This window comes from Pinus tabuliformis, chromosome 1_1, assembly GCF_031772625.1.
Source record: "Pinus tabuliformis cultivar Carrire ecotype Pingquan chromosome 1_1, CPIR1, whole genome shotgun sequence".
In the NCBI taxonomy this organism is placed as follows: Eukaryota; Viridiplantae; Streptophyta; class Pinopsida; order Pinales; family Pinaceae; genus Pinus; species Pinus tabuliformis.
The window spans coordinates 748,760,226-748,785,913 of record NC_142297.1 but is presented as its reverse complement, the minus strand read 5'-3'; the positions used below and the strand labels follow the sequence as shown (position 1 = coordinate 748,785,913).

The following is a 25,688-nucleotide window of genomic DNA, read 5'->3' as shown; positions in this document are numbered from 1 at the left end:
ACCTAGAGACCAATAGATAAGAAAATTCCTCACGGTGTAGGTGGAGAAATCTGGCGGCATCCATGCTTGTGTTAGGGCCTAGTGATCTGGTGGGGATTGTGGTAAATACTGAGGAAACCTATTTTGTTTTTGTTTTGAGTCCCACATTCATGCTTGGAACATGCCTTGGGGGTGTTTAGATGAAAGAAAGATTTGGTTCAACAAGTATATGGTAGGGTGTTTCATGGAAGTCTCAAACTTGTTTGGCTTGCATTCATTAATGATAACTTCTTCTTCTTGGTATTTCATTTGTAAATGTATTGGGTTACATCCTTGTTATTTATGTTGGTTATATGTTGGTTATGAGTATTGTTTTATGATAGACTTGATGTATGTCTCTCATCATGTTTTGATTTGTAAATAGATGTACAATGAATATATGATCTAATAGATGATAATTAAGCTATTGTGATATGGGAAAATTTATTCTTTACGAATCTCAGATATGTATGAGACCCTTATGCTCAGATATGTTGTTATGACCTGTAGATTTTATATTTGTGACATGTTTGATGAAATGTCTATCATGGCTAGTAAGATTCTTGTCAAGTCATTGAAGTGTTTTTTTTCACCTTTTTTCTAATGTCATTTATCATTTTTGAAAGTTTCATGAAGTTCTGGACAGCAGTTTGAGCCTTGGCCCTAAAAAGTGACAAATAATATGGGGTCGTAGGCTTAGAACTAGGTGGAAAAGTCAACAATCCCTGGCATGTCCTTACTGTGGGAGTGACTGGAAGGCCTCAGTCACATCCATGGCTTGTCATTGGAGTAGCTAGGGGTCCATATTAGTGAAATGTCAAGTTGCCTCAGGGGTTGGTCACCTAGAAGGGTTGGTTGGCTCCTAAAGGTTTTGTAGCATGCATGAAAGGTCAGATTGATTTGGTTTTGTCGGTTTCACTTCCTTAAATGTGCATGGGGAGTAGAATCACATCATAGTAGCCTCTCGTCGCATGTTTACCCCATCAGACCGGTTAAATTGGGTAAATGTTGGAGGAGGGTGTTACAATAGCTATACCTTAAAATCCATGTTCAATCACAGTCAAGCATAGGTGACCATAGTTAACCATTGTCAAATAAGCTAAGTGATAGGAAAACACACTCAATATGTCAAGATGGACAACAAATTCAACCATGGTCAAACCATCTAAAATATAATCAAGCTTGGTAACCATGGCCACGGATACAATGCTTGGTCAGCCATGGTTAGCCATATTTGATGATGGCTTAAGAGGTCAAAATTTTCATCCATTATCAACTATAAATATCCATAAACAACATGGTCAACCATGATGAACTCGTTTAAAGGATGTTTGGGCATAGTTAATGTGGCCAACATAGTCAATCATGGACAACCATGTTCAACCATAGCCCACATGGTCAATTATGAACATTAATGTTACATTGTTATATTAATGCCACATAAATACATTGTTATATTCATGGTTAACCAAGATAAACCAAGGTCAACCATTTATTTACGGTTGACCATAGTGAACCATGCTCAAATATGTTCACTAATGGGAGAAAATTTCCACCATGGTGAATCATAGACAACAAGTTCAACCATGGTCAAAGCATGTTAACTATAGTTAAGTATGGTCGCTATGGTTGTACATACTTTACATGGTCAAACCCATCAACCATGGTAACCTCAAGTCAACCATAATCTTCTCCTTAGTCTCTCGTGAACCATGATAATCATTGTGAATCATGGTAAATTGAGGTCAACCATGGTATTCATTATTAGTCATATTCAACTCACGTTATCCATGGTCTGCCTTGTACAACATGGTTGATCCTCTTCAACCATGGTCAACCTCGTCCACTATGCTCAAGCCCATCAACAAACTTCAACCATTAATGTAACCATTTTTCTAACATTAATGTAACATAATCATTAACTTTAATGTAATATTAGCATTAACTTTATGGTAACATCAACCATGGTTAACTATGGTCCATATTAATGTAGCATTATTGTAACAATGTAACAATGGTAAAATATGGTCAACCATAATCTTTCCTTTTGATCACCTGTCATCCATGGTACTCATTGTCACTCATTGTCAACTAAAGTGAACCACGATTTTCCTTGACAAACAATGATCGACTGTCTTCAGTCATGCTTAACCTCATTAACCATGGTCAACCTGTTATATACCTAGGGGGGATAATATGGGGTACCAAGGGAGGTACCCAAGGTAATAATGTAATAATGGGATGGGCCATAGTAATAAATAAGGTGGTTAACCCATATCATGTAAGGGACCACCAGTAGTTAGTAATAATGTAATGGGACCATGCTATTAGTTCGATCGTATAAGGGAACCATGGTAATGACCCATGGTATTGTATGTATGAGGCCTATATAGAGGCTAGAGACTCCACATGGAGAGATGTCAAGGAATTGTGTCAAAGAATATTGTATGAACAGGTATATGGCTTGTGGAGTGTTCTCCTTCCTTAAGGAGTGAATGTATGGTGTTGCCCTACCTTAAGGGTTTTGATCAATAAAGAAGCATTTCTATCTATTTCGATCTTTTTATTATTGGGTATATTTGTTATTTCTCATATATTCTGGGTTAGATCTATAACAAGATACCACTTTATATAGATTTAACCCGGAAATACTATAGATCTGATATGAAAATATAAAACAATGCAAATAAACCCAGAAATAATAAGATCTGAATATAGAAATAGAAATGCTTCTTTATTGATCAAACCCTTAAGGTAGGGTAACACCATACATTCACTCCTTAAGGAAGGAGAACACTCCACAAGCCATATTCCTGTTCACACAATAATCTTTCACAATATTCCTTTACCTCTCTCCATGTGGAGTCTCTAGCCTCTATATAGGCCTCATACAAACAATACCATAGATCATTACCATGGTTCCCTCATACCATTGAACTAATACCATGGGCCCATTACATTGTTACTAACTACTTGTGGTCCCTTACATGATATGGGTTAACCACCTTATTTATTACTATGGCCCATCCCATTATTACATTATTACCTTGGGTACCTCCCTTTGTACCCCATATTATCCCCCTAGGTATATAACATTCCACCCCCCTTAGCATGTTTCGTCCCCGAAACATGGGAAGAACATATATAATAAGATCTACTCAAAAGAGTAGTCCACTGGTACCATGCACGTGCATCTAGCCATCCAAGAGAAAGATGAACCCTCGATCTCACTAGTGTCGCGCTCACTTGAGATGGAAGCTGACCGTGGTAGCTCTTCGGTGTTGATGTGTAGTATGTGGATCTTCGCTCCTCTTTATCTGTCCTGCAGGGGTTGTTGTCCGTGGGGCTAATTGGTTGCCATCTTGATGGTTGTCTTGCGGGGTGATGTGGGTGATGATATGTTGAAGTTTTAACCCACGATGACTTTTTCTTTAATTCACCCCTTATGGGAGCCTGACTGTTATCTGGTGCATGTTGTGGTGCCTACTGTGGTGTCTTATCTTTCAATATTACTTCAACCACTGAGCCCTCCTCTGATGTATCAGCACCTGTAACATTTTCTGTTTCTGTCTCTGTTTGTGTTTGATTATCTATCATCACTGGCTCATCATCTAATATGTCAGACCCTAGAACATCTTCTGCTTCAGCCTCCTTGGACTCCACCTTTTTATTAATGGAAATATCCTGTAATGTAATTTTCTTCTTTTTATATCAGAGCTTCAGGAATTCTTCTATACATTAATATTGATAGTACCCACTGATTCCATCCAAGGGTATCCCAAAACAACATCCATGTTATCCATATATGAAGCATAAAAATCACCATGCAACACATACTTATCCATAGAAATCTTCAAATCCTTGTACACTTGAGCATCCTCATCATCCACTTGTGTGTTTTCAATGTGTTTTGCTAGAATTTGAATTTTTTTTTGCCAAGTTGACATTTATGAGATTTTTCTTGCAACTCGGATTTATAGACACAATGATTTTCTCCTTCTGAGTAAATCCATGAACCTACAATAAGGAGATACCAACAGAAAATAACCCTTTAGATTCCTTAGTTTCCTTCTTTCCTGTAAAAATAAAATCCTTGCTAGGCTGTGTGTCTGTGTGTGTGAGCTTATCCACAAGATTAGCTTTGCAGTCAAAGTGGTCCATAAGAGATTTTGTGAATGTGTCCCAAGTCAAGGCCCTTCGATAGCAACGTTGATGCCCTTGCCACCATTTTCTTCTTTCATTGTCTAAGTACATTTTTCCCACACTCAGCTGAGTCTCATCATCCATGATGTAATGCAATCTAAAAAATTTCTCCATTCGTGCTAGCCATTTGGTTGGATGAGAGCCATCAAATTTATACAAGTCCCTCAAATTCTGATCTGGGCCCGCCATCACAAAAAAAATTGGCGAAAATTTGAAATGGTCACAATTCCGTCAATATTGCTCGGAATGCCTATTATGACTTATTTTTGGAAATGGAAAATCCATTTTGCATTTGCCCATATGATAGAAATCCTAATCAAGGCACTAGAATTTCAGATCTGCGCTGCTACTCTCCCGTTGTCACTAAAGTTTCTGAAAAAAACGTTGATTTTAAATTAGCGATATCTCCCTCATACGGGCTCCGATTTGATTGATTTTTTTTTTTGAAATTGAGTATTTTTTCACAAAGAATCCAGATCTACAATTAGATTTTGTAGATCTTGCACCAAGACATCTAGATCTATGTGGCAAATTTGCTGCCCCGAAAAATTGTCTGCAACCCCACTGATTTTTAAATCTGCAATATCTCCTTCATCCAGACTCCGATTCGACCTTTTGAAATCGGGTATTTTTTCACATAAAATACAAATATACAATTATATTTTGTAGATCTTACACCAAAATGTACAAATCTGATTTCCAAACTCGCCGCCCCCAAAATCCTGCAAAAAAAAAAAAATCTCCACTTTTTTGCCCAAGAAAGTGCTCTGATACCACTTGTTATAGATCTAACCTAGAATATATGAGAAATAACAAATATACTCAATAATGACAAGATTGAAATATATAGAAATACTTTTTTATTGATCAAAACCCTTAAGGTAGGGAAACACCATACATTCACTCCTTAAGGAAGGAGAATACTCCACAAGCCATATGCCTATTCATACAATATTCCTTGACACAATTCATTGACATCTCTCCATGTGGAGTCTCTAGCCTCTATATAGGCCTCATACATACAATACCATGGGTCATTACCATGGTTCCCTCATACCATCAAACTAATACCATGGGCCCATTACATTATTACTAACTACTTGTGGTCCCTTACATGATATGGGTTAACCACCTTATTTATTATTATGGCCCATCCTATTATTACATTATTACTTTGGGTACCTCCCTTTATACCCCATATTATCCCCCATAGGTATATAACACAACCTTGTTGATTCAGTTCAACCATTAATGCAAACATTTGTTTAACGTTAACATTAATCTAACGTCGCTCATTATCAACGATGGCTAACAATTGTCACTATGGTCAACATTAATATAATAATGTAACAATGGTCAACATTAATGTAAAATTATTAGATTAATCGCACATTAATACATTGTTACATTAATAGTTGACAAACCTAGCAGACCATGATAAAAAATTATCAAAGTTGGTCACATATGTTCAACGGCAATGAACCTTATCAATCATGATGAAATTCATCAACCCTCTTCAACCATGGTCAACTTATCAATTCTTTTTACACATTGTCAACTATGGTCAATTATAATCAACAAATCCACTTCACACATCAACTCTCAACTAACCATTCTAATTCACACATCAACTCTCAACTAACAATACTAATACCGTTGATATACTCCCATACATCTTTTATATATCAATTAAGATATATAAAGCACATTTATTAAAATGATTGTGCTAATCACGTTGCTTTTCAGCAAAGTTTATATCCTATGCAGATTGTTTTACGAACTCATTCTGTCATGATCACTCACGACAGAATATTCTATATTCAAAATAGAGCCATCGTTATAGGATATTATAATTCCAAACGATACAACCTAACTTCGTTCGTAAAGCACATTTATTAAAATGATTGTGCTCATCACGTTGGTTTTCAGCAAAGTTTATATCCTATGCAGATTGGTTTACGAACTCATTCTGTCATGATCACTCACGACAGAATATTCTATATTCAAAATAGAGCCATCGTTATAGGATATTATAATTCCAAACGATACAACCTAACATCGTTCGTTCCGTTCACATGATGGGTACAAGCAGCAATAACAACTTACCATAAGGACTACTGGTTATCGGTGGTTTTTAGTTAATGCTTGATTAGGATACGCTTTAATATGTATTAAGGAAACTTAATACGATTATAAACGTCCAATGAAATATCAAAAAATAACATCCCATAAATAATCATTACTAGAAAAAGATGGGATACAAGGCTATATAGACATGGACACCGAACTACCACGCTATTAACTTCAAAATCACACCGTCTGGTTTTATTACGCTTTCCAAATTTGAAGCAGCCAACGGAAATGTGGGTGCCTGAACCTGAATATTTAACACACGCCAAACAAAAACAGAGTTCGCTACAATTATCTTAATCTTTTTTCACCTCTTCGCGAGAAACTATCTGAACTCCTCGTTCTAAAAGAGTTGACGTATTCAGTGTCTACTGGTAACTTATCCCGATTGCAGGTTCTTGGAATCGGCTTAGGTGGACCGCTCGGGCCCACCTCTAGGCCTCCGTTTACATAGACGGACGTTGTGGGAAATTGTTTGTGGTCGGAAACTTTGACTGCCGGGAATCCTGCGGTAACTTTTAGATGGTACGGGTGGTACCAGATCGAGGAGAAGGTAGCAGGCACGGAGCTATCCACTGTAGAGTCATTAAGACTCTGTCATCGAATAGTTAATTAAAATCAAGGACATCCATGACATATGGTCATCCACCAACGTTTCATTTTCAAACTCAAAAGTTCTGTGGACCACAATGTAGTTGCCTCCTCCCCCTTAAAAAAAAATGAAACGCTATGAATCTAGCATAAGCATGAGCCAACCTTTGCACCTCCACTAAGCGACTCAGCTTAGGGAAAATGTAGAGTTTTCGTTTTGTTATCTTTGGATATTTTTAAAGGTTCTTTTTTTTCAATTTAAATGCTATCGATTGATTTTTCTGTTTGAAATGTCTCTTACGGGTTGGAATGGATGGATGTATTCGAGGATAATTAAACTTTTACTTTTTATAATTTATTTTAAAAATGTATATATTTTTAGATGAAAAAAAAAAATACATGCAAGTTTCATCAATGCAAAGAATAGGTGATTATCTTACTACAAAATCCTATCTAAATGTTTAAAATGGAGGGTAATTTTTTAACGTATTAGAAACTAAGTTACTTTAAGGGTTTTGGAATAGGATCTCATCAAGAAAGGTTATTGTTCATTATCTTGGTTTTATGGTTCCACTTTTTCTCATATTACTTTAACAATTTTACCAATCTCGATGAATATTGATCATAGAGTAATTGTTTGGATTTTAACTTATGGGTTGAATCTCTAAACTTCTTGTCTCATATTACTTTAACAATTTTACCAATCTCGATGAACATTAACCATATAGTCTCAGCTATCAACCAAATTTAACAGGAAAGAAATGGCTGGTAACATCAACATTTTTACAATTTCACTAAACCCAATTTTTCATGGAAGAAATGCCCAACAAATGTGGAACATACATCAATTTTCTTGACCATTTCAAGAAGGTGCATTTAAATGTCCCAATTTTGAGATAAGGTTGGTGTGGTTATGATGTGTTGTAATAGGTACTCTTTTGAATAGTCACATTTAGTCTATCTACATATTTTCAATATATTTAATAACAATTTTTTTGAAGGTTGGTGTGGTTATGATGTGTTGTAATAGGTACTCTTTTGAATAGTCACATTTAGTCTATCTACATATTTTCAATATATTTAATAACAATTTTTTTGAAGTAACTAGTGGATTTCAAAAAATCTCTTAGAGAAGCAATTTTAATTATAACTAAAAACATGAGTATCAATGAAGATCATTAAAAAAACGCTACCTTCAAATAAAAAATAAAAAGAATAGTCTCTTATAAATGTATCTTTTAAAATTATTTGATAAAAAATAAAAAGAATAGTCTCTTATAAATGTATCTTTTAAAATTATTTGAGTAATTAACAGATATTATTATATACCATTAAAGTATTTTATGGTTAAAGCAATATTTTTTTATACTTTGAAGTTTTTTATGATTTATGACTAGAGCTTGATAATCATTATCTTATTGCTAACCATTATCATGCTTGTTTGAGCTTCTATATTGTGCATGCAATGCAATATTTAATATCTATTCTAAGTCTTTTATGTGAAGCTTTTAAATTAACCATTTATCCTACTTGTATGGGACCAATATAATTGTGAATTTTTTCATATACATTTTGTTACTTTCTAATATATTTTACTAACTTTGAATTATATTAATGTTTTGAAAATGATGCTAAAAAAAATTGGGTGTTTTTATTTCATTTTTTTTTAAATAAAAATAGCTTTTTAATTATTTTTTTATGGAAAAATGTTAATTATCATCCACAATGAGATGTATCTTGGTAAATTTAATTCCCCCAAAATAGCTTTCATCCTCCATCTTCCCATAAACTAGCCAAGACTACATCACATACTAACCAATTAAACTACACCTAAAAAATATATCATATATCACCATTAATCTATATGAGAATATTCCACAAACTAATAATATATGTTTTGTTCAATGCATAATACATAAATATTTCATATTTTGTATATTTATTATATTATAAATATTTTAATTTTTAATGTATTTTTTATTAATTTCAAAATTATTTAAACATTTAAGATTGTATTTTTAATTTAAATGAATATTATTTTTGAAATATTATTTAAACTTTAAAAATTTATTTAAATTTTAATATATTTAAAATTTTGATTTGCATTTTTATTAAGAAGGTTGAAAATTTTGTTTTATTTATAATGTTATATAAATATTATGATTTATTTTCTATATGTTATTATTCCAAAAATCAAAATAAGAAAGGTAAAAAAAATTATAAAACTAACAAAATTAATATAATAATTATATTATTAGTTTAAAAAAATAAATTATTTAAATTAGTTTTATTGTTTTTTTAAATTGAATTATTGTTTCTAATAAATTGACTGTTCATTTGCAATTTTAAAATTTATATTTATAATAATTTTGGTTTATAAAATTAAAATTTTGATGTTGATTTAGTATAAATACATATTAACTATTATTATTATTATATGGGGTATTTTTTTATGTAACTATTAAATATGAATTTTTATTCTATAAATATATTGATGCTTAAAATTTATTATTATGGTATTTATTTAATTTGAAAACTGTCAAAAACCTCTCTCTCGGTTCTTTCTGCACCTAATTTCATAAAAAAACTAAGAAAGCTATGCTTGTTACAAGTTTTTCCCAATTTTCATAGCTAGACATCCTAAAATTCGGCCCAAACCTCGCTTGAGCACCCCAAACCCGGAACCAACATGTAAACCTCGCGTACAATCCCGCTCGTCGAGTGAAATTTTCACAGAGTTAAATTGTCCATTAACCCCCCAATTCCAAAATATATGGTCATATGGGAACCACATGCCCAGGGGTCGAGGCTAACCACCTACCCCCACTAGCTAGGCCCCCAACACATTGCATCATGGTTTTATGCGCCCATAAAGCCTGGGCTTGGTGCCCACCTGGTGCGTGCGCCGAAACTCTGTAGATTGTGGTCATGTGACGAGTTATATGACCTAGGGTCGGCGCGGCTGCAAGAACCTAGGGCTAATCCCCCTTCTACTCTGTGTTGGTGGTCATATTAGCTACATTTGGCCTGGGGTTGGCCCCCTCTGCTCTCCGCCTGCGATTTTGTGCTATGGCTCTAGTGTGGTTTCATGGTTTGAACATTGGGACTGTGGTCCAGGGCTAAGCCCTAGCCTTAGGCTCCCTCCGCCATGGTCCTATGGTGTGGTGTGTGGAAGTGGGCTAGGGCTTAGCCCTGGCACCTTCCCCCATTACATTGTGCTACCACTATAAATATAACCCATGAACAATATGGGTAAGAAACAAATGAATAGTGCGGTAGTATGGCTTGTTGTTGCTAGGTGGTAGGTCATGAGTTTGATTCCCATGGGGTGCTTAGACCCCATACTAAATTTAACTGCACATTTCAGAGTCCATGTGGAAGCCAACCATTGGCCCATGTGGCCCTCCATCATTGAACCACATCAACGAACCCACAACCAATCAAAAAGTAAGAAATTTCGACCAACCAGATTGAGATACATGGTGAAAAACCATTGGCCCACAAACACACAATCAATTTCCGAGTCACCTGCCTAGTCAGCATACATACTACTGACTAGTTGTACCTGCAACCAATATTACAAATATTTCAGTTGTTTGAAAAATCGATTAGAACGCGATATTGGGAGCATACTATATCGGTTTTGAGTGAAACAAGTTATGTCGGATTCAAGACAACGAGATATTCGCTTTGGCACCAATTTTGAGAACTTTTGAACACTCTGAATTTTGAGAATTTTAATGATCCCCTGGATCATGATGACAAATAATAGTGGAGAGTTCTGCAAGAAGGAATTCAAAAGTGTTTTAAATTAAGTATGGTATAGCATGGTCAAATATTACTCCATACATGCCTCAATAAAATGGAGTTACAGAAAGGATGAATAGGATGTTGATTGAAAATGAAAGAAGCATTCTTAGTGGCATTGGATTAGGGTAGGAGTTCTAGGTAGAGGAAGTGGATACCACATGCTACTTGTTTAACAGGTCACCTTCATCAGCGTTGGAGGATAAGACGCCACATGAAGTGTGGACTCGTAAGAAATCCTCTCTTTCACACATCAATGTGTTTGGTTGTAATGCATATGTACATGTTACACAGGAGAAAAGAACCAAGTTGAATAGTAAATCTGAAAGGTGCATATTTATCCCATATTTATTTTGTGTAAAGATGGTTTAAAAGGTTACATGCTTTGGAATCCAGAAACAAGGAAGATTTGTACTATCATAATGTGGTACTTACAGAGGTGAAGGATGTTATCAAATAGGAAGTCCTATCAAAGGAAAATGAATGATAGAAGTATAGTTTGAACTAAATGAGGAAGAATCAAACTCTACAAGAGAATATGAATCAGAAGAGGAAGAACCACACACTGCGGTTTTCAGGAGATTAGTTTAAGAAAGAAGGAAGCTAGAGAGGTATAGTCCATCTAATTTTTCAATTTTTTTATTTACGTTTTACTGATGATGATCCTAGAACTATCGGGAAGGTAGTGGATTCAAAGGTTGGAAAACTCTAGAAGAAGGTCATGATGGAAGAAATAGTAGCCCCAAACAAGAATGATATGTGAGATCTGGTAGAACTACTAGTTGGAAGAAAACCGATTGGAAGAAAATGGTTGTTTAAGAAGAAGATGAATTTTGAAGGAAAAGTGGAGAAGTAAAAAGCTTGATTAGTAGTGAAATTTTATTCATAGGTGTCCTGAATTGATTTTGGTGATATTTTCTCTCATGTTACCATGTTAGCTTCTATTATATTACGTTTATCTGTTTCTACTACTCTATATTTTGAGGCAGAACAAATGAATGTGAATACAACATTCCTACATGGGGATATGGAAGAAGAGATATTCATGAAGCAACCAGAAGGATTTTCATTGAAGGGTAAGAAAGAATGGGTATGTAGGTTAAATAAGTCTTTCTATGGGTTAAAGTAATCACCAAGGATGTTATATTAGAAATTTGATACATATATGCAAGGACTTGGTTTCACAAGGAGCAAAGTGAGTAACTTTGTGTATTTTAAAATAGTTGGTGATAGTGTTATTTATTTGGTCAGGTACATGTGGATGATATACTGCTAGTTATAAATGATAAATAAACTATCTAGGATGTGAAGACCTAGTTGTTCTCTAGATTTGTCATGAAGGATCTTGGTGCTACAAACTTAACATTGGGCATGGAAATTAAACGAGATCAATAAATGAGGAATCTCTGGTTAAAATAGAGGAATTATGTCGAGAAAATTTTGCAAAATTATAATATGCAGGATAACAAACTAGTGAAGGTTCCTATTCATGTAGGTGTACAACTATCTGCAGAACAATGTCCCAAGACACATGAAGAGGAAGGGGACATGTCCATGTTTCATATGCAAGTGTAGTTGGTAGTTTGATGTATGCAATGGTATGTACCAAACGAGACATTACACATGCAATGGGAGTATTGAGCAGGTATATGTCAAAACTAGGGAATGATCATTGGACAATAGTAAAGCAAGGCGTGGCACTAGTGATTATGGTCTATGCTACCAAGTACGACTAGAATTGGACAGAGTGTTGGACATATGTAGCTTTATTTATGCATCCTGGGTTGGAGATTTGGATCAAACAAGATTTGCAAGTGAGTATGTGTTTAACCTACTTAGAGGAGCAGTCAGTTAGATGAGAAAGAGACAATATGTAGTGGCACTTCAAACTATAGAGGTTGAATACATGGCAGCCACTCTTGCAAGCCTGGAAACAATTTGGTTGTAGATATTTGTGTTTAGGTATGGGTTTGGTACAACAAGCTATAAGGATATATTGCGACAGCCAAAGTGAATTGTTCTTAGAAATAAACCATGCTTATCATTCGAAGACAAAGCATATTGGTGTCCAGTATCACTTTGTGAGGGATATGGTTGAAGACAAAAGGGTGTTGCTATTAAAGGTGGAAACATTGAAGAATATTGCAAATGCATTTACAATTTTTGTGAGCACTGAGAATTTTTCTTGGTGTAGAGAAATAATGGGCATTACAACCCTGGACTGATTACTTATGTACTCTTGCGACCCCTTGTGTGCAAAGAAGACAATAAGAGGGAGACTATTGGGTATTGTGTTATATCCTTTGCATGACTAGCACCAGGTGTTTTCATGGTGTGCAGGGTCTAGTGGGGGAGTCGTAAGGGATTTGGAAGAGCCCCATGCTAGGGGGATTACAAGGGGGCAACAAATCCCCTTTCCAAGGTGTTCGTCCAAAAAAAAAATTATGCAGGCCTCAGGATGGTTGGGTGGACCAAGGATGACAGTGGACCCAAGGATGGGAGCAGACCTAAGGATGGTGTGTGGACCCACCCATGGTTTTATGCATGGTTTTGGATATAATGGTTTTTCCCATGACATTTTGTAGATCTGGTCAAGGGAACTATGATTATGTTCCAATCCATGGTTAATGGATTGGGGGTTTATGAATGATTTGACATGTATATAATGTATTTTAACATTGAAAGGAATATAATGAAAAATAAATATGGTTTTCCCATTTTTGGGTTTTGGGAGGAAAATCTTTGTGTGTATTTTATTTTCTTGCCATTGTATATTTTTCTTTCTTTAAGAATTCATTTGTAGGTAGTTTTTGTACAAGGGTTAAAACCATCAATTCCTTTTTCTTTCATAGATTCAAAGGCCATATTTCCCTTGTTAATGAGGAACTTTGACTAATGAGAACTTTATTTGGAAAGAACCATGACCACAAGAACAATGACGTGGCAACTTTGACTATGCATGGAAATATTACATTTCTTCGTCAATCATAATTCTAGGGAATAATTCCTTTGTCACCTAGGCACCTTGACTCGTAGGAAGTATGACCAATGTTTATTATTATTATTTATAGGGAATTTATCGATCATGAACTTTGATAAATGAACTATTATGACCATTTACCTATAATCATCTTATCCATTCATTGATCAAAGTTCTTGCCACTTAGAGTCACTACAATAATATTTCCCATTGGATATAGTTACTATGGGTTACAGTTCCTATTGGCTAGAGTTCTTAAAATCATAGTTCTTGTCAAATTGATTCCAACGTCTATTTTTTCAATGTATCCATTATTTAATAAAAAAAATTTGAGATGGTTAATTTCATGTTTTGGTTATTCCTTATCTAAAAGCATTATAGCTCGAATGGTTAGAGTATTTATTAATTTAACCTTTGTTTGGTCATCAATCAAGAACTTTAAGAACTGTGGCCAAAAGAAATATGATGAAGGAATGTTTACAAACAAAGGAACTATGACCTTCACTTGTTGGTCATAGTTCTCGGGAATAGTACATATCAATCGAAGTTGAGATCATAATTGGAGGGTGGAGAGAGGGAGAAAGAGAAAGAGAGAGTGATGGGGGGAGGGAGAGAGAGGGAGGTGAGAGAGAGGGAAAGAGAGGGAGGTGAGAGAGAGAGAAAGAGAGGAAGGGAGAGAGAGAGAGGAGAGAGGGAGGTGAGAGTGAGAGGGAGAGAAAGGGAGAGAGAGAAAGAAAGAGAGAGATGGGGGGATAGAGAGAGAGAAGGAGAGAGGGAGAGACATATATATGGAGTTGGAGGGGGAGAGAGTGGGAGGAAATAACAAAGAAATAGAGAGATAGAGGTGGAGAGAGAGTGAGGGAGAGAGGAGAGGAGAGGAGAGAGATAGGGAGAGAAGGAGAAGAGGGAGATAGGGAGACACATAGATGGAAGGGAGAGAGAGTGAGAAGGAGAGAGGGAGGGAGATAGTGACAAATTCGGAGGGAAAAGAGAGGGAGAGAGTGATGGGGGTGGAGACAGAGGGAGGTGGGAGAGAAAGGGAAAGAGATAGGGATGAATAGAGAGTAGGAGAGGGAGAGAGGCAGAGAGGGAGAGAGAGTGAGTTGGAGGGGGGGAGAGGGAGGAAAGAAGAAAGGCATAGAATGAGAAAGGTGGAGAGAGAGAGAGAGGGAGTGACAAGGGAGATATGGAGAGAGAATGAGGGAGAGAGGAGAGCAAGAGGGAAGAGAGAGAGAGGGCGAGATGGGAAGAGATAGAGGGAAAGGAAGAGGGAGTGAGAGAGAGATATATAGATATGAAGAGAGAGCATGTATATTTGGGGGGTGAGATAGAGAGAGGGAATAAGAAAGAGATACATAGATACAAATATAGATAATATATGACTAGCCTAGCTCCATCTTAACCTTGGATCTATAAAGCACCAAGAGGGATATAACATCTCAAGGTGAGAACCTTTCGTCAAGTTTTGCACTCAAAAAAGAGGTTTGCACCTCGAGAGATTTGATCCCTCTCACTGCTTGATAGATCGGGATTAAGATGGATTTAGGATGGTTTATCTAAAGATGTGTTTGTAATTTTATTAATAAAAACAAACTTTCTATATAAAAAATTTGAATTTATAAAATATTTATGTCTAACATCTAACATTTAACTCCTACATATCTATTGATTAAATAAAATATTGAAACAAAATTAAAAGAGGAAAAAAGTTACTTATAACTAATATATTTTTATATGAGATTTATTTTATTTCTATTTTATTAAATTTGTAATGTCTTTCTATGATATTTGTTAAATATATAATTCAGTGAAATGGTTTAAAAACAAAATTTTGAAGTTAGATAATTACACATTCCACAATTTGGAAGAATGATTAAAATGAATTCAAACATTCCATAAGAAGTTCAAAAAAGTAAGACATGTAACAAATTAATACATAAGAAGTTAATATTTTCATATGAAATTTTTGTTAAATACTTTTACATTTATCTTTTTTGTGATTTTTTTTTCTTTATAAATAATAATTTTACTATTGTGGACTAAGTTATGATGAGGATCATTTGGTTATTGATAAATGTGTATAACCATTCAAAAAAAAAGGGTAAATTGAAATTATATATCTTCATGAATATGAGTAACTTTATGTGAATATAAAGGTTTATTATTACATTTTAGATATAATGAGGTTTATATAGTTATTTAAGGGAGGATAAAGGAATTTGGAACCTTACTTAGTGCTACAAGGGAGAGGGAATATAGATACGACGAATAAATAGTTGTAATGTGTGGGAAAATAAATTTTAATAATTATTTTATGAACTAATTGTCTTTTCTACTTGTCCTCATATTAGAATATTTTTATTCTATTAATGAAAGTAACAACCTAGCGATCATGGCATAGTTTGAAAATGCAATTCCATTTGATATGAATGATGGGTTGAAATAAAAAATGAATTCAAGATAGTTGTTGAGCTTGACTCCTAATTAATGATTATTGGATTGCATTTCTTTGAGGATGTTTAATTTTGAAGATGGGAATAATGGCAATAAAAACCTAACCATGGACATCAACAAAAGAACATCAAAGATAAAGTAACATACAGTCACATAATATGTTAAACTGGTTGTCATAACATGTGGTAGTAAAGAAGACACTAGTTGTTTAGGCAAGATGTGGAGATAATCAGTAAATTGTCATGGTTATTCCATTGGAACAATTCACCATAATAGATATGATAAAATATTGAAATTTTTAATGTAAATGTTAATTCCTTTTAGATCTCGAATTCTTTATTTATTGTTTGTATGCTTAAATATAAATTCGCTAAAATTCAAGAAATATAAACTGAAAATACATACAAACACTAACCACAATAGGCACAATTTTTCCCTAGGAAACCCTTACGGGAGAAACCTAGCTAAAAGGTGAGGTTTCATTGATATCTATTCTCTAGTATGGAAAAATGTGTAGATAAAAAGAAAGAGGTACTCTCTATAGAGTTTCCTAAGACCTATAGCTTGTAAAGCTGCTACAAAATCTTAATCCCCTTTTTCTTTCTCTCTGACATCCCACTCCTAATTGCTTTGCTCAAATATGGAATAAAATATAATACCATGAAATGGAACCCTTACTCCTCTAAGTGGCCTAATATTTAACATAACCCCATATCTAATTATATGAAAGGTTTGACTCCCTCAACCCTCAATTAGAGTTATAATTTTGTACCTTCTAGAGTCTTTTTGAAATTCCATACATGGTTATCCCAATATGCATGAGTAATAGTGATTAATGTCACATTGACTTGTACCATGGCAGTAAATATGGTAGATCAACTTGTGAGAGGCATAGATTTTATATACAAACTTCGAGTATCAAATGGTCTCACACAAGAGATAATTTTTTTACCCCAAAAAAAATTGTTTAATGCGTCAAAATGGTTATGGAAGATTTCATACCCAAAATTTTCAAATTGGGACCCATTGATAAAAAAGACCCTACAAGCTCATTCAAGTAATTCTTCCACTCTGAAAGCATTGAGATAGATAAAGAACAATATAATAATTCAATATGAATCAAGAGAAACTGTAGATGATAAATAGTATCACAATTCCCTAAATTACATACAAATGAAGTCAAAATTGGAAGAAAATTACCCCTCAAAGAATACAAAACCTATGAATAGAGAGAAAAAATAAGTATAAAGAAATGGGGGTTTTAAGAAATGAGCAATGATAACCTATTGTAGTGCTCATAACCATGATCAATCTAGAATGATGATATGAACATAAAAGAGTAATAAATGGATACATAAAGTTATATATGTGAAATTTTCTCAAACAAGTGTAAGAAATGAACCAGAACATTATGGAGGCTTTTGTAATTAGGGAATAGTAATGATGAAATAAATTAGCACTCTACTCGTATATTGTAAATAAGTGTGTGGCAAGTGGTTGTGGAATCACATATGTTTGGCAATGACTTCATATGTGGAAAAAGAAATAAACTATGTAGACTAATGAGAAAACACCTAGCTTGAAGTGTATGAAGGAATGTTGTGAGAAATTCTATAATGAGACCTTGAGAAGGATCATGCATAATTGAAAAGACTAGTGAGAATTAAATAAGGGAACTTGCACAAGAATGATGACCCCAGAAGTGCAAATGGGGCTATCATGAGGAACACATGTTGTCCTTAGGAATGCACACGCGGTCCTAGTTGTCTAGGCTCTGTAAGGCCCAAACTAGGCTACCTCCTTAGCATGGCTCAAAAGTGTACGTGCATTATTAGGAAATATCATTATGAAATTTGAAAACCTTAACTTTATGCACTATGAAAAACCTAGCTTTGAGGAATTTGAAAACCCTATCAATGTGAAATGTGGAAACTCCAATATAGTGAGTTCAAATTTGAGTGCATAATTATACAATGTAAGTAAAAAAACAACATTTACCTTGTATCACAAGTTGGTGACGTTTGTGAATGTATATTGAATTGAAATTTGAAGACCTTAATTTTGTGCAATTTGAAAACCCTACTTTTATGGAATTTGAGAATACTAGTATTGTAGAATTTGATGGAATGGAATTGTATGGATGTAATTGTTGTTTATACCATTATGACTAATTTATTCACAACACTCTATATCTCTCTATTTCCATTTACACATTTTCTACTCTCTCTCTCTATTTTTATTTCCCTCCCTCCCTCATTGTCCAACAAGCACTTCATCGATTCCCATTGAAGAAATTTTATGAGCTTTCTTATCATTGGAATCTCTAACCAATAGAAAATACGACCCATGATAAATATGACCATAGTAACTATGACATTCAAGAATTATGAACTTGAGAAATTTTACCGTTATGAACTATGATGCATAATAACTGTGACCTCGAGAAGTTTGATCCTCATGAATTATGACCTTAGGAATCATTCCTTTGTTGTTCATAGTTCCCTTGTCAATTAGGAACTTTTAATTTATTTTACAAGAATCATGACCACAAGAATTATGATGTGGGAGCTTTGACAATGAAATTAAACTACGACCCTTTTTCCAGTCATAGTTCTAGGGAATAATTCCTTTGTTAGTTAGGAACCTTGACTCACAATAACTATAATCAATGTTTATTAGTCATAGCTATAGGAAATTTCTTGATCAGATAACTATTATGACCAACCACCTATAATCATCTTATTCATTCATTGATCAAAGTTCTTGTCATATAGAGTAATTGTGGTAATAGTTCTCACCGGTTATATTTACTATCGGTTATAGTTCCCATTGGATAGAGTTATAAAGGTCATAGTTTTTCTTGAATTGATTCCAAAATATATATTTTCAATGTATCCATTATTTAATGATGAGTAGTGGGAGAAATGTATCCATTATGTGGGAGAACAATGAGAATTATCCACCTGGATGAAGAGACCTTAGGATTATGTTATCTATATGTATGCATGTATGATATTGATAATCTTGGCACTTTTATAGCATCCTCTTCCTCCCATATTTTGGTCATCCATTTTCTGTCAATCACTTCATCTTAAGTAATCTTCGTTAGGATCACTGTTACAGCGTCCGAATGGTTGAGTAAGTGATATGGTGAGTTGAAAAGGTAGTTTAAATATTAAATGTGATGGGGCAGTTTTTTTTGAGTTTTAAAATTAAATTCAAAATCTTAAAGTTGCAATATACCACCTCCCATTTGTCTTGGAGACTATTTCAAAAACACTTTTTTAGTTCGAACCGATGAAGGGATATGGAAGAAAGTAGAGCCAAGACATAAGCAAGAGGCTCCATAATGGACATTTATGTTTTGTGTCTTTTTCATTGTTGGAAGCAATCTTAAAATAATATCTTGAACATTCTATGGTCTCTACATTTTCTATTCACGATCTTCTCTAACAACAATTTTACATGGGGTATTTCAGACAATGAGTCTTTCATTGGCAGTTTGGACTAATCTTTGAGTACTCTACAATTATCAATCTTAGATATAAAGCGACCCAAAGTTTGGATAACTAGTTATGGCATCTAATTACTTGTTTTCCCATTCTTTTCCCTTTTCTGAATTCCAGCAAATAAGTGTATTCAAATATTCTACATTACAATTAATAGGTCGATTGTTGAGTTACTACTTCCAGAAAGCATCCATTTGAAGTAAATTAAGCCAACTTGCAAAACTATAATGATGAAATTTTCTAACAAAGAAAGCCAAATGTTTGTAGCAGAATTGCACAGGAACCAAATGGAATCTTTGTATACACAACTAGAATCTCCATTGTTGCTACACCACTATTTATACAGATAGACGCTTCATCAATTCCTATAAGATGTCGTCCTTTGATAAGGGAAACGATGTGCACACCTAAGAGACCCTCAATGAGAAACCAACATTGCAATCAAAAGTAGACGAAATCTACATCTTATCATATGGGTCATTAGTATAAGATAATCTATAGAATCCATCTCCATGAATAGGAACCCACACATAGAGACATAGAGAATAGTAGGTAAAAACCAAAAAGAAACTCTTATATCTTTATTAAATACTTAATTGATAAGTTATCTTTATTTTGTAACACATTTATTAGATTATTTAAATTTATATGCTTTTTTGTTACTTTCTTAATTATTTTACTTCTTATCCTATGTTTTCAACAAGAAAGTGTGTTGGTATCTGAGCTTTTTACTAATTTGAATTACTATAGAGGTTTTTAAAAATTTTAAACCCATCAATTAAAGCAATTATAGTTCACAATTTTTTTTGAACAATATGAGAGACATGATTCAAATACTTCACTATTTTAAATACCATTCAACGCGAAAAGTTTGTAATTACAAGAGAAGAGCTTTTCATTCCATCACCACATAGAACCTTACCATAAAACAATGTATTAACAAGTTTTTGTTGTTTCCTTGAATTTATGCCTTCTTACTGAAGTCAAACTGACAAAAATAAATTGAGTACTATAGAATGACTTAGCATATTACAATTAGAAATCCATAAATATTTTACCTTCTTTTAATAGTTGAAATATTTTTCCATTTATCTTATTTATTGAAAATAATTGTCTAATATATTCTTTTGAATAAGCATATTGTGAGGCTAAACAAATAACTTAAAATGTAATAATTTCAAGTAACTATTTCAAAATAATACATTTTACATCCTATTCTTAGGATCATGTTATACCGCGCTGAAATTTGTTGTTCTGCTTCAAGATACAAAGATCCCCAGATAACTAATCTATAAAAAGCCTTGGCAATCATAACCCATACCTCTAGGCTGTGCATAGGAGAGGTGGCTGTGTCCTGAAGTGATAGATCATCATGCTCATCTTTTTTCAGCGTTCTCATTTCGTTATTCCTTGGAGCCACATCCGCCAACGAGCAAGATGCAATGCATACCGAATCCCCATCTTTATTGGCATGAACATCAGGTTTTCTTATAGCAACCGACGAATATGTACCAGTCGTCCGCCGCCCTTTCTCATACTCATATCCTGCACGGGCAGAGGAAGTTTCGGGGGACCAGACGAAGCATCGGAAACCACCGAAGACTCCTCCTCCCTTCCTGTAATGCTTGATGCACGACAGTCATAAATTCGATATCTTTTTGCATCCTCTGTAAACGTCGAACTTTTCTTTGGCTTCTCCTCAATATCGTCATCGATGGTCCTATACTTATCGCTCCAACTATACATACTGATCCAAATACATTGTCCACCCGGACTCGGACATCTCAGTTTCCATAGCCTCTGCGTCCTCACTTTGCAAATATTGGCACTGAGCTGCAGAAGCAGGTCTCATTTTTTCAATTGTAGGAGAGATTAACGGTCCCTGCAAATTGCTGTCCATGTTATTACTCGACATATAGGCAAAGGATTGGTTCTCAATACTTCCCAACTCAGAACCTAACATAATATTGGAGTTGACATGAACAAGTCATGTGCCCAAATTGTAGCAGAGCACCTAACACCAGATTGGAATTCATATGAACAGGCCATGTGCCAAACATGTAGCCCGCTGCTTTGCCACCAGTGTCATCATTAATTAACATTAAAAAAATCCAGGTTTAACGGTCTATCTCTTAAAAATAGTGCCGAGTTTAACCACCTATACCTCAGTTTCCTTGAGGCCTTGCATTGGATTCATTTGTTTCTTATGGATAATTCAGAGCACCCCTAAGTTTTTGCCAGCTTTCAATTCCATTAAACTCCTCTGTTTCAGGGAGACACAAAATAAGGACACTTCATGAGTTACTACGGGATATACCGTCCACGCGGGGGTGTTCTTCTAGACATTAAAATAAGCTGTAGTCTTTAACGCGGCTTTTTGAAAGTCTTTCCGGCAATTTTTTCCGGTGAAAATCCGGCAGTAATTTATTGAAATCCAAGTTTGATAACTAGTTTCTGCACAATGAAAGCGTCCCAGGGGTTTTTCAGGGTGCTGAATCCGAATATGCAGTTAAAAAACCATTTTAACTGCAACAAATCATGATTTCATCTCAATTTCTTCCGCCGGATTCCGTCACCGGAATCTCAAAACGTCTCATTATAGACAACTCCTTAAAATAATTATTTCTTTAAACGTTGAAACTGTTTGTACTGCTTTTTCCATTAAACGTTGACACTCTTTGTACTACTTTTTCCAGGTTATTTTTTATTTTTATTAATATTGTGTAAACTTTACACATCATTCCCAGTAATTTCATTATTCCTTTATTTATAAATATATAATTCATATCATTTATCATTAATTTTATTATTTTTTTCTAAAAAATTTGACATAATTTAATTGTCAGATCAGCAATATAAATACTCATAACAGACTAACGGTTTATAAATAAAAGACTTTAACCATTACTATATACTTCTAATTTTTAAATTATTAACCTATTTTCTTATATCTAAAAAAATACAAACTCTCAAATAAAAAACTTTTAATACATACCTAAACCCTTAATAAATATATATATATATATATATATATATATATATATATATATATATATATATATTCATAATTTGTTAAAGGATTTTAATACATACTTGAGCCTGTCGTTCATATATATTCATGATTTGTTTTCCGTTGAACATTGAAAACATTGTTTCCCATTGTACCTGTGAATATTACATTTGTCCACATTATCTATTTAGATTTTATTAATTTAATTTTAAACCTTCTTTCTTTTCTAAACGCAGGAATTTTTCATCAACTAAAACCAAATTGAAAAGTTATCATTAAATCATTTTTATTTTTTAATAAAAAATTTAGAATTTTAAACTAATTATTAATAATTATTAAGTAAAAATTAAATATTTTATTTTTATGAAATATTTTCTTATTAAATATATAATATTTTATTTCACAATTATAAAATATTCTAGAATATTCTTTATAGTATTAATATATTAAAAGTTAAAAATTATTTCAAAAATAATTATGTCTTTTTTATTTTTTAATTGAATTGATTAATTAAAAACAAAATCATATAATCACTTGATTTTATTTTCTATTTGTTTTTGGATCGTGTCTTCAAGAGATGCAAATTTATTTTCCAGCATGGCTTCTAACTCTTTTTGTAGCTTGGCTTCTCTTTCTTCTCTACGTTTCTCTAAAGACTGTATATACTCATAAAGGCCTTGTAGAGTAACTATGTTAGGTCTTCCCTTGGTAATCTTTGGTAACTGTGGTGAAATATTCATACTTGAAATTATATGAGCAAATATGTATTGGAAAAAGAAAAATATAAGGAACGTGTGCACCTGATATCATAAAACCTGACTGCAGATCGCCTGTCTGCCCTTGGTAATTTTTGGTAACTGACTGCAGAGCGCCCGTGTCCACCGCAACCCGCAGACTCTTTCATCGAGCCTCAGAACACTTTCACCCTGCCCTTGGTAATTTTTGGTAACTGACTGCAGATCGCCCGTGCCCACCGCAACCCGCATACTCTTTCATCGAGCCTCAGAATACTTTCACCGAAGAGTATGTTTTTAACTCTTTCACCAGAAATCTTTCACCGAAGAATATATGCGAAGAATATATAGAGTAAGAATATATGCCAAGAATATATAGAGTATGTTTTTAACTTTTTCACCGAGCCTCAGAACACTTTTACCGAAGAATATATGAGAAGAATATATAGAGTAAGAATATATGCCAAGAATATATAGAGTATGTTTTTAACTCTTTCACCGAGCCTCGGAACTCTTTCACCGAAGTATATATAGAGTACGTGTTTAACTTTTTCATCGAGCCTCAGAACACTTTCACCGAAGAATATATGCGAAGAATATATAGAGTAAGAATATATGAATATATAGAGTATGTTTTTAACTCTTTCACCGAGCCTGAGAACTCTTTCACCGAAGTATATATAGAGTACGTGTTTAACTTTTTCACCGAGCCTCAGAACAATTTCACCGAAGAATATATGCAAAGAATATATAGAGTAAGAATATATGCCAAGAATATATAGAGTCTATTTTTAACTCTTTCACCGAGCCTCAGAACTCTTTCACCGAAGTATATATAGAGTACGTGTTTAACTTTTTCACCGAGCCTCAGAACACTTTCACTGAAGAATATATGCGAAGAATATATAGAGTAAAAATATATGCCAAGAATATATAGAGTATGTTTTTAACTCTTTCACCGAGCCTCAGAACTCTTTCACCGAAGTATATATAGAGTACGTGTTTAGCTTTTTCACCGAGCCTCAGAACACTTTCACTGAAGAATATATGCAAAGAATATATAGAGTAAGAGTATATGCCAAGAATATATAGAGTATGTTTTTAACTCTTTCACCGAGAACTCTTTCTCCGAAGTATATATAGAGTACGTGTTTAACTTTTTCACGGAGCCTCAGAGCACTTTCACCGAAGAATATATGCGAAGAATATATAGAGTAAGAATATATGCCAAGAATATATAGAGTATGCTTTTAACTCTTTCACCGAGCCTCAGAACTCTTTCACCGAAGTATATATAGAGTACATGTTTAACTTTTTCACCGAGTCTCAGAACACTTTCACCGAAGAATATATGCGAAGAATATATAGAGTAAAAATATATGCCAAGAATATATAGAGTATGTTTTTAACTCTTTCACCGAGCCTGAGAACTCTTTCACCCAAAATATGAGTAATGGTTTTTATGTTTATATAACATTACTAAAATTACTATAACAAAGTCAACTTAAAAATTAAAAATTTAACTGATAAAATGAAGTAAATAATTAAAAAATTTGTTAAATGTGTACTATATATATAATAAACAACTTCCATGTAAAATAAAAATATATTTAGTTAATTTTTATAAAATTATTTTTAATCTTAATAAATTTAAAATCCATAATAAAATTAATGTTTAGATATTTATTGAATTCCCCCTGATTTAATTTAGATGGCTATTTTAGTATTTGATATTTTATGTATAAATATTAATAAAAAAATATTTACTCAATTATATTCATATTTTTATTTTTAGGAATAAATACATAAAATTTTATTAATATGAAATAGATTCCTTTCACGTATATTAATGGGTGGCCAAGTGTTTTATTGGAACACATTTTATATAAAAGTTACGGCTTTAAACATCAATTTACCAATGAGCTGAAATAACCCTAGTAGGAATATAAAACCAACGTAGGAACTCATTATCCTAATCACCCTCTCACAAGAATAATAATAATAAGCTAATATATATTATATAATAATAGATTTTCAGTGAAATTAAATATTTCACAGTAAAAATATAATAAAATGTTATTTAACTACAATTATATTTCAACCTAGTATTTATTTACATATATTATTAAAAAATAATAATCATTTCAAACATTACTTTTTTAGCAAGATGGTATTTCACATTCATATATAATTTTAATGATTTTTTAATAATGATGATGGTGGTGGTTAATGTCACTAAATTTTGGTCTATC

The 25,688-nt window shown here is 33.5% G+C and overlaps 1 pseudogene; it reads right to left on the bottom strand.

Annotated features, from left to right (window-relative positions):
- Nucleotides 1-6,508: 6,508 nt before the first annotated feature.
- On the bottom strand, nucleotides 6,509-23,688 carry LOC149216164 (uncharacterized; annotated as a pseudogene).
- Nucleotides 23,689-25,688: the final 2,000 nt, after the last annotated feature.